Here is a 12,526-nt window from a genome sequence, read left to right as displayed (position 1 = left end):
CTGTTGCCATTTATCTTTAAGGCATTAATTTATAATAACTCTTATTCTTCGACATGCAACTCAGTGATTGTAATTAATTTAAATGAATTCATTTGTACCACATGTTCCAGTTAGTGTACTTTACCTGCACCCATGCAAAATGGTTAACGGGCTCTCTGACGGAAGTGTGTGAAGGAATTAGCACAGCAATGGCTAACGGGCTCTTTGATGGAAGTGTGTGAAGGAATTAGCACAGCAATCATCCTAGGCATTCTTAGCCAGTTAAGTAATCCCTGAAATGGTGATTGTTTATCTCTGACTGCCTCACCTTTTGATTAACTCCATGATAATCAGGTGTATAAACTGCCCATTGGATTGTTTTACATGGGCTCAATGCAAGACCATTTACAGGTTTATACAGACCACATGCTTTATACATGTATAGTGGTTGTAGAAAACAATTTCTCTGACATTATTAAAAATCGTGCTTTACGCAGCACAACTGTATGGGAGTCAAAATCAAGTTGTTTGCATGATATTTCATTGTATGGCAGATATGCTACAAGTATAACTAGTATTGATTTGTGTGATAGTTGATATATTTATTATGATATGCAAATGTATGTATTGATTTGTGTGATACTTGATATATTTATTATGATATGCAAATTTACATATTGACTTTCTTTTTGCTTCAGCAGTGTTTTAAAACTTGCTGCCTTTTGTTGCTTGAAGTACTTAGTCTCTGAGTTATATTTGATTGATAGGGCAGATCACTCTCATTTTTGTCATAGGGCCTTATGAGACAGGGTGTGCAAGAGTTGGAGGTATAGTCGTCACTCAAGTATATTGGTTACCATTCCCCATGTTGTCAAAATATGTTAAACATTAGCCAATAAGAAAGGTCTTTTTTGGTTTGCAATTATACAGTACATTTCTGATTTTTCAGCAAAGTACCCATGTTCAAGAACAATATGAGGATTTGAGAGAAAATAAGTTTAGCTAATATGTAATGAGATAAAGTTTGTTATTGTGTGTTTAGAATGAGATGATTCTACCAAATTTAAAAATTATTTACTCCAACTTCAGTTAACTTAACTGTGGATAACTGACTTCTGGGTTTTCCCTATAGGCTGGTCACATGTTCCTTACGACCCATGGGCAGGTTATATGACTCTTATTACCCATGGGCAGGTTACATGACCCTTATGACCCATGGGCAGGTTACATGACCCTTATGACCCATGGGCAGGTTACATGACCCGTATGACATAATGGTCAGGTTACATGACCCTTATGACACATGGGCAGGTTATATGACTTTTATGACACATGGGCAGGTTACACGAGCATTATGACCCATGGGCAGGTTACACGAGCCTTATGACCCATGGGCAGGTTACACGAGCCTTATGACCCATGGGCAGGTTACACGAGCCTTATGACTCATGGACAGGTTACATGACCCATGGGCAGGTTACAGGACCCTTATGACCCATGAGCAGGTTACATGACCCTTATGACCCTTGGGCAGGTTACATGAATCTTATGACACATGGGCAGATTATTATGACCCTTATGACACATGGGCAGGTTACATGATTCTAATGACCCATGGGCAGGTTACATGACCCTTATGACACATGGGCAGGTTGTTACATGATTCTAATGACCCATGGGCAGGTTATTATGACCCTTATGACACATGGGCAGGTTACATGACCCTTATGACACATGGGCAGGTTATATGACCCTTATGACCCATGGGCAGGTTACATGACCCTTATGACCCATGGACAGTTATTATGACACTGTACATAGCTCTTGTTCCACGTATTTTTGTTGGATAAAAAATGTAAGATGTTAGAATTATTGAAAAATTCAGTTAAAGATCGGAAGCTGACATGAATATGTGCATGAAAATCACATTAAAGTTTTTGATCAGAAGTTTCAAATATGATTTATTGTAGGGTCAGATGATAACACCTTTATTGACATGTGATTCATCTATGATCTTGAGAGGTTCAGATTAAAGAGTTTAAAAATTTGTCAAGCTAGACTCACTGCATTTAAAAAAAAAAAATCAAACTTGAGAAGGTGTATAGTGGGGCAAAGTTAAACCATAAATGAATGCAGAGAATCCTGCATCTCAAATTCAATATAGACAGTCACTCAGTAGGGCCTAATTGGTACAGAATGTTGTAATGTTGGAAATTATGACATGACACGACAACAGAATTAAAAATCTCATCTTATGATTTTGTTATGCATTTCAGACATGTATATTTTTCACCATAGCAAATTATGCCAGCAACTTTCAGATAATATCAAAAAGTTTTCATAGACAAAAATGTCTGATGGCAGCTTGTCGACATTATTGAATGATGTCAATTACTGCCAAGAACTTGCAATATATCAGGCATCGTCATGTTTAAAAATTCATTTTTGATTTAGAAAATAATGTAAAGAGTAAATCAGCTGTGTTTAACAATTTTATATCAGCTTTTCTTTATGAATCTGACCCTAGCACATATTTTAAACATTATTTTTGAAATCAAAACTTGTCTGTCAGGTGGTCATATCAAAGTAACTGTTTATACCAGGATTATGTGATTTTTGATAGGAGATCCACAGTGTGTATACTTTATATGTAAAGTCCACACAGATCTCATTCTTAGGCAATTTTTGAAGCTTTTATCCTAGCATTTTACTTGGCTCCAGATGACATTGAATTGTTGAGGCTCCCATATTAAATTAGGTTAAATGTTTTCATTGCCCCTAACGGCATATCCTTGGACCAGACATCCTAAATACTCTGCCATAATTATGTCACCCTTCTGTTTTCTCAAACTTTAATTCACAAAAGAAAAGAAGGAAAATATTGTATTCTATTTTAATCGCGAGGAGCCCAGAATGAAAACGTGTAATGACTGTCTATCACGTATTTAAAGCGTATGATGTAATCAGCTTAAAATAGCACAACGTGTTGCAGATGGCTCAGAATAAGTTATATTACTGGAGTGTTGTATCATATATAGGTTAAAATAGTGACAGCATGGTATCACTAGGATCGATTGCATTATAGCTGGTGTTGTTGATATGGCTGTAACGCTAGTTTTCACTACATGATATACATGGTGGCCTGATATATCTGGTGGAAAAAACCCCGGTAAGAACTTCCAATAGTGATGATAATGTAAAATCATTATTATTAGCACACGAGAAACGAGAGTGGAATTTCTGCATTTGTACTGACTGACTAATGCATATTTAAAGTGTATGATGTAGCAATCTAAAACTAAAGGCATAGTGTGTTACAACTGGCTCAGTAAAAGTAATATTATTGGAGTGTTGCATGTTAAATATGTTAATATGTTAAAGTATTGTCAGTATGGTGTCAGTATAGTCGATTACATTGTAACTGTTGTTGTCGTGGGTTTCATGCAATATTTTAGCACATGAAATGCTATACAAGGTGGCCAGTATATCTGGCGGACGAAGAACCTGAGAAAACACCAGGAAGAACCACTGACCAAGGAAAGCTACTGGCAAGCTGTCTGTCACAAATCTATGCTCCTTAAATAAGTAGCAGAAAAGAGTGAAGACAACAAGCTTTGTAAAATTTAACAAATAATTTATTTCCCTAGACTACAAAGTGAAAATGAGAAAAAAGGACTTAGGTATTGCGAGCTAAATCCAAAAATAATCCATGAATTAAAGACACAAGTCCTAGTAATAAAAAGTCCTGATAAAACTCATTTCAAGTCCAGAAGAGATTTAAAATTGAATGTGATGATGTGTCTGTTATGGCCTCTAAAGTGCTGATGTGTCACCAGTCTCTTGTTGAATCACAAAAATATTATTCCAGGTTTGAATTCAGTATAGCTTCCAATGAATGCCTTAATTCAAGAATTGTGTCAGAGAAATTTTGTATTACCAGAGAAAATAATCACTTCAGTTCAATAATTTGAAGAAAATAAAATTCAGCCCAAACTGGTCACATTATTATACAAATTAAAGTACTAGATGCTAAAGAAGGATGGGTAAAATCCTCACAATCACAAGATAATATAGTTCTCTGCTTGACCTCATGTCACAATTAGCATTTTCTAAAAACAGCCATTACCTAATGGAGAATAACCTTCTAGAATGATCTGAGCCTTGTTGATTTACAACACAATAGTCTGTAATATACAATTAGGAATCTCCAAAACTCTGACCCTGATCAACATATTTACACCTTATTGTTTACCTGAATAATAATCCTAATAAGGTCACATGAGCCTTATGACCCATGGACAGGTTACATGACTCTTATGACCCATGGGCAGGTAACATGACCTTTATGACCCATGGGCAGGTTACATGACCTTTATGACCCATGGGCAGGTTACATGACCTTTATGACCCATGGGCAGGTTATATGACCCTTATGGCACATGGGCAGGTTACATGACCCTTATGACACATGGGCAGGTAACATGACCTTTATGACCCATGGGCAGGTTACATGACCTTTATGACCCATGGGCAGGTTACATGACCTTTATGACCCATGGGCAGGTTATATGACCCTTATGGCACATGGGCAGGTTACATGACCCTTATGACACATGGGCAGGTTACATGACCCTTACAACCCATGGACAGGTTACATGACCCTTATGACACATGGGCAGGTGACATGACCTTTATGACCCATGGGCAGGTTACATGACCTTTATGACCCATGGACAGGTTACATGACCCTTATGACCCATGGGCAGGTTACATGACCCTTATGACACATGGGCAGGTTACATGACCTTTATGACTCATGGGCAGGTTACATGACCTTTATGACCCATGGGCAGGTTACATGAATCTTGTGACTCATGGGCAGGTTACATGAGTCTAATGACCCATGGGCAGGTTACATGACCTTTATGACCCATGGGCAGGTTACATGACTCTAATGACCCATGGGCAGGTTAATGACCCTTATGACCCATGGGCAGGTTACATGACCCTTATGACACATGGGCAGGTGACATGACCTTTATGACCCATGGGCAGGTTACATGACCTTTATGACCCATGGACAGGTTACATGACCCTTATGACCCATGGGCAGGTTACATGACCCTTATGACACATGGGCAGGTTACATGACCTTTATGACTCATGGGCAGGTTACATGACCTTTATGACCCATGGGCAGGTTACATGAATCTTGTGACTCATGGGCAGGTTACATGAGCCTAATGACCCATGGGCAGGTTACATGACCTTTATGACCCATGGGCAGGTTACATGACTCTAATGACCCATGGACAGGTTACATGACTCTAATGACCCATGGGCAGGTTACATGACTCTTATTACCCATGGGCAGGTTACATGAGCCTTATGACCCATGGGCAGGTTATTATGACACTGTACATAGCTCTTGCTCCATGTATTTACATTGGATAAAAAATGTTAAGATATTAGAATTATTGAGAAAGTCAGTTAAAGATTGGAAGTTAACATAAACTATGTACATGAAGATCACACTAAAGTGTTTGATCAGAAGTTTCAAACATGATTTATTGTAGGGTCAGATGATACCTTTTTTGACATGCGATTCATCTATGACCTTGAGAGGTTCAGATTAAAGAGTTTAAAAATTTGTCAAGCTAGACTCACTGCATTTAAAAAAAAAAAATCAAACTTGAGAAGGTGTATAGTGGGGCAAAGTTAAACCATAAATGAATGCAGAGAATCCTGCATCTCAAATTCAATATAGACAGTCACTCAGTAGGGCCTAATTGGTACAGAATGTTGTAATGTTGGAAATTATGACATGACACGACAACAGAATTAAAAATCTCATCTTATGATTTTGTTATGCATTTCAGACATGTATATTTTTCACCCAGTGTGTACACTTTATGGTTAAAAACCACATAAATTTCATTCTTAGGCAATTTTTGAAACTTTTATCCTAGGATTTACTTGGCTCTAGATGGCAGCATGTCCAAAGGGTTTTCATCTAGTTACACAGTGTTACATCTCATGCAATGTTGATTGATTTAATGAACTATTGAACAGTTTCCAATATCATACCTGTATTCAAACTTTCACTGAACTACCTATATTAAACGTGCCAACTGATATCATTGTAACAAGATAACCGGGTTGGATTTCGGATTCAGAACAGAACACTTTTAATGGTGGTACAAATACAATGTTTAATGATGAATGACTTGAATGAGAAAAGAATTATGATTAATACGTGCGTGTATAAAATCCAAATATTGGACAAATTAACATAATCTGCACAAACCTAATAATGCAACCAATGAAAATATAAATAAACGACCTTACACATTACAATTACAAAGATGAATGATTCACAGTAATTTCACACAATAAAAAAATGAGGTATTTTACTCAAATAGTAAAAAATGTGGTACTTTACTCATATAGTCAAATGTATTCACTCAAATAGTGAAAAAATTAGGTATTTTACTCAAGTAGTAAAATGATGAAAACAAAGGGACAGATATACCAAATATCTTTACAATCTCAAAACACTGGATATTACAACCCCCCCCAACCCCCAACTCCCCAAATTAGCCCATGCTAAAAGATTACATGTATGGAGTTACACACTCATCACCAGCACACTTAGCTGCAAGTCACATTGGTCAATCAAGCAGTCAGTATTCCAGGTAGTCACTGACCACCATTCAATTCCTTGGTTAATCAAGCAATCAGCACCCACCAATCGGTCAGCAATGCCCGATCACCTGCTACTTGACCAGCAATACTGTTAACTCGGCTCTACGGCTGATATGGTTCAGCTTTACAGCTGCTATGGTCAACTTCTATGGTTAGCTTTACAGCTGGTACCACGTCGACTCCAATCAGCTCTACAGCTGCGACTCCAATCAGCTAAAAATAATCTAACACCGTGTACTATACATTACATGGGCATATACAATAAAACGTAAATGACGTTGTATATGGTAAGTTATACAGATTACATTTATATCGGCACAATAATTACAAAACAATGCACCGGTTCAGAAGTGAACCTAACCGTGCCAGACAAGAATCATATGGTACTAAACGTTTCTTAAAAATGCATCCATCATAGAGAGAACCCCCTAGTGCCGAAATTTGAATGATTTTATGTGTTTTGTTGCCCCCATAGAATATGTAGTGCGTGTATATTCAACTAGAAATTTGACAGATTAATTAATTTGGATTAGGGTTTTGTACACTGTCCTATCGAGTTTTTTTTTATAGCTCCTTAACCTTGACTGGTTTCTGAGCTTTGATTACCTTAGTCATCCTTGTCCAGTGTATGATATATGCGTATGCTATATGTACTGTAATAACTTGCATTTAGGGAGTGAGGTATGCATGCATATATACGGTAAACACTATTCATACAAGCCGTCCAATTCGGTATAGATTTTTTTTAAAAATTATAAATCTGTGCATTAGCAGTGAATTGCTCAAATGAGTTGACATTACTATTTTCTAGGATCCTGTGTTTTGTTTACTTGTCGATTAATAGTTAGCTGGTATAGTCTACGTGTTTTTGTGATAGCGAAAATAGGGAGTATCATGCCGGCGGCTGGCATCCTTGATAATTCGATTAATGACTATTTCTAGTTAACAGCTTAAGACTGTACACTACATACTCAATGTGTTTATAGTCCCTGGGGTTTCATTTGTATACGTCATCGCATTTAAGTTTGTTTTTCCTCTTCTTTGTTTCTTTGGTACATATAACTGTTGACTACCCTTATATGCGGTCTACCTCGGTAATATTGTAAGAGTGCATAACACGGTTTCCGAACCATTGCTATAGCGACAGGCTAACACGGTATGTGCCGCGAAATACAAAACTGAATTTTTTTTCTTTTTCTATTTTTACTTATGGCAATTCATTCGCAATGTAGTAATGTGTAAAATATCCCGCTGGTAATTTCCATAAACAATCACTGTGAAAATTTACTAAATATATACATTCAATACTAGCGCCTGATGGTTTGAACATTCCAACAAGGATTGTGGGTTTTGTGGGTATTGTGGGTTTTGTGGGTATTGTGGGTTTTGTGGGCGATGTGGGTTTTGTGGGTATTGTGGGTTTTGTGGGTATTGTGGGTTTTGTCAGGAGTATATAAGGCTTTGTGGGCTGCTTGAGAGGGTTTAGTCAACTAGCAGCCATCAAACTAGGTACATCACAGTTATTGTGAGTTTTATTTTTTTTATTTTTTTTTATTTTGTTTTGTTTAGTCTATTAGAGAATTATGTAACTTTAGGCAATATTTTGGACAGTAAATATTTTTATAAAGTTTATTTAAGTGCAAATCAATTTTTATTTAAGTTATTTTTTTATTATTTTTAATTCCTTTCTCTCTTCCAACTTATACACATTCTAGTCATTTCTAATTTATTTTACAAGCAACATAGATATTGTTTTATCATTTGTTATTTGAAATTCAGTTATATGGTCAAGTGAGTGTTGTCCTCACAGACCAGTACTTTTATTCATTTCTTTATTTATTTTCTTTATTTAATTAGTTTTATGAAGCTAAAGACATACAGAAAAGTTTTGCTACATTACAAATATATAATTCCTTTTTCTTAAATTATAGGTCCAACAAAGTTCTTAGGGAAATAAAATGTCTAAGTCATTGTGAGTGTTTTCCTCACCGACTTGACATTCTAACTTCAATTCAACAATACTTGATTATTCTAGCAATCTATAAAACACAAGTTATTTGTCTATTTTATAATTTACTAGTTGTCTAAGTCATTGTGAGTGTTTTCCTCACCGACTTGACATTCTAAATTCAATTCAACAATACTTGATTATGCTGGCAATCTAAACAATGTAAGTTATGTTTCTATTTTATAATTTATTAGTTGTCTAAGTCACTGTGAGTGTTTTCCTCACCGACTTGACAGCCAATTTACTTCCATTTATACCAATACACTTCAAATAAGTATTACGCGAAGGTTGAAGTGTAAAGTCAAGCAAGTGTTTTCCTTGCAGATTTTTACATTTCACGATTACAATCAAATCATAGTTTCTCTTCTGTAGTTACCTTTAATGCAACTAAATTCACATATGGTAACTCTAATATAATCTTTACTCATCAGAAGAAATAATATAATGAACTAATAGCATAGTGCTAATGTGTATCCTGACCTTGCATGAAATTATCATATACCATACAGTACCTTCAAACAATGATAATATTTTGGCTTAGGACAAATCAACAAGACTGTCATGGTCATGAACTGGCTTTATTCACTGTTTCTTAATAAATGAATCATCTTGTGTTATGGTTGAAAAGAAATCAAGCGTTCGAGTTTACTCCATTCTCCCCCTCCTCAGTCAGCTGATAAGAAGCATACTCATCCCTGGTGCGATACTCCAAGATAGTATTATCAGGACCTAGCTTGGCCGTTACAGTACTGTATGTTACCCGTTTGTTTTGGGGTTGGTTTTTTTTGGTATGGACTGGCTCTATAATTATATTTAAGTTTAGAGTTGTCTTTAGTTATGAGGATTCCTATAAGTAAAAAATTAATTCCAGCTAGGGAGGTCCGGTATTAGCATGTGGTGGTGGCACATGACTCAGTTATTTTGTTCACACGCTTCCGTGACAGAGGCCGATACCTTCATTCCCATGCTTCAAGTCCTTATCTAATGTGAAAGTGATGTGTGTAGGATAGAAGAGGAAAGTATAAGTTTGACAATAAAATAATAAAGAGGACAAAGAAACAAGAACATATATTTATTGCTGAGAGCGTGTATGTTGTGCATTTATACGTCATAGTTTTAGTAGACTGTATATGTACCCAATTTTGTATTTTCGTATATGTCTTATAATTTGACCTTACCATTGGGGACATCCGATACGATCCGTGCTACCTCACGTAAGCCATGCAGCATCGTACCGTCATAGTATCCTTAATCAGTAAGGCCAATCCCTGTCCCACTGTTTTTGTTCTTTTTGTACCTATCGATGTTATTGCTTGTATTAGTTTCTATGAGGTATGGAGTGTTTTTATTAGTATGTTATTTTATTCATATTCAGTATTTGTGTTGATAGAGAATACCAAAATGTCAGTAGCAAAAACAATGCAGAGAAGTTCGTTCAGGATAAACGTCTCAGATCGTGTCTGATTTTGTATATCATATTAAATGAATTTATTGTTTTCCTTTATTCAGAATATGTTTTAAAAGTACATAATCTGGACATAAGAATATAGTTCCAAAATTACAGTTACAAAAACTATGCAGAGAAGCTCCTTTATTATAAATTCTATAGGAGAGTTTATACCTATTGCGTCATGTTTGTTTCTGTTTATATATCATTTTTAAAAAAATGAAATTAATTTTAAGGTCTACGTATCATTTCCTAAGGTTTTCATAATTTCATTAATAAAATGTGTTAGTTCAGCGTATATTTTCTTATCAATGATGTCATTTGTATATAGTAATTGTTTAGATTCCACTCCCCCGAATTTATCTATAATCTTATTCGTGATTCTATACCTGTCTGTAGAAGTTTGGATACATCTTAAAATAATACGATAGTTTGAATCTGTATGGTTGTTACACAGTCTGCAGGGTGGTATAGTTCTTATTAGGTGCCTCTTGAAAGCCACCTCTCCAGTCAGCCATTTGTCATGCAGGTATATAAACATCCTACTTTGTATGGAGGTCGATCCTATACCTGCCCATTTATTCCATATATTCCCCCAGTTTAAATTTGGTTGCCATAGCTCTATCTCATGTTTCTCTTTGAATATTTTATCGTTCAGTATGTTACATATGTTTTTATCTCAAATCCAGATTTCACTATTGTCTCTGTACGCATATATTAAATCTCTTGTTCTTTTACCACATCTTGGTGGAGTTACACACTCATCACCAGCACACTTGGCTACCAGTCACACTGGTCAGTCAAGCAGTCAGTATTCCAGGTAGTCACCGACCACCATTCAATTCCTTGGTCAATCAAGCAATCAGCACCCACCAATCGGTCAGCAATGCCCGATCACCTGCTACTTGACCAGCAACACTGTTAACTCGGCTCTACAGCTGATATGTTTCAGCTTTACAGCTGCTATGGTCAACTTCTATGGTTAGCTCTACGTAAATGTTGTTGTATAACTCACATATCTCTACAGCTGAAGATGTGCAAGTCCTTAAAGTATGTGTTGACACCTCTTAGCCCCATCCCAGCCTATATAGCTGGTTAAGACTTAGAAGTAACAGCCTGGTTTACCGAAAATGTTATGTGGGGCGGGGTTTCCATGTCCACCCATTTTTTGTTGAATGTTTTGGTGTTAAGTAGTAATAATAATAATAATAATAATAACAATAATAATATATTCATAAAATAAGTGTAATTTTGTCAGGGTTACTCTCTGTTTTGTTTGCCAAATTACAGAGTTTTTAAAATTATCCCACTAAAAGCTTGGGTGGTTGTACTCTCTTCCCTCTGCCTAGGCTGGCAGTGGGCCTGATTTCTACACACAAACACCCCATACATAGAACAGTACTAACTTCCCTAAGGACTATAAGTCCCAGGAAGGGGTTCCTTTCCTTTTTGTTTTGTTGTTAAATTTGTTAGAGTGACTCTGCCAAAGTCATTTTTTGTCCTTGTCTTGTGCATTAGTGCGTATTGTGTTGTAGTAGTTCCCCTTTAGATGTAAGGACGGCTCTATCCAGATGAAAGTCATTGTAGTTGTTTGTTCCTTATGAATACCTATTTGTGTTAAAAGGAATGTTGAATGAGTATTTAAGGCAGAAAATAAAGTATTTAGTGTTGAAAACAATAAAGTTTCTAAGTGCTTTGTAGTTTGTTATGTGAATGCATGTGGTGCATTTGTCTATGTACCTATATATAGCTCTGCTGGTTGTTGTATTATTGTTCATTATTTGTCTGCACTCTGCTTCCTGAATAAGATTCATGTCACAAGAAGTCTTCTCTGATAAAGGCAAAGTACCTGATAATAAAATACTTTTAAAAGCTGACGTGATCCCTAATATTTTAATTGGAATATCGTGAAACATAATTGGATTGTTGACTGTCGGGGTAACTTGTCTCTCTGCAATTATTAAAGCAGTTGTAGACAAACGATGTAAAAGGCAAATTAGACCATCTTAGAATGACCCCCCCCCCCCCGCGTAAAAGTAAAATAATAAAACTTATAAAGTGTGTGTACCTGGTTGATTAAACTTCCAACAGTATGATTGCTTGCTTGTCACATTGGGCAAGATCAGAACATGAGAATCTCAGAATATTAGATACTGTATATCACAATTGTGTCTCTGTTAATTCTCTATCTGATTTCCAAATACACGTGATTCTAGATTTTAATCAAAGTGTGCTCTGATTTATCAGACATTATCTCATGATGCAAACATAAATTAGAGGAAGAGATTTGTTTTAAAAGCACTTTATTCCAAGACAGTTAATTAAGAAAATATTCGACTACATAAATCCTTGAATATATTTAAGCCTGATTTGTATAAACTTATTTA

Source organism: Sinohyriopsis cumingii, chromosome 1 (genome assembly GCF_028554795.1).
Source record: "Sinohyriopsis cumingii isolate HCF-2022 chromosome 1, ASM2855479v2, whole genome shotgun sequence".
NCBI lineage: Eukaryota > Metazoa > Mollusca > Bivalvia > Unionida > Unionidae > Sinohyriopsis > Sinohyriopsis cumingii.
This window is presented reverse-complemented; position numbering follows the sequence as displayed.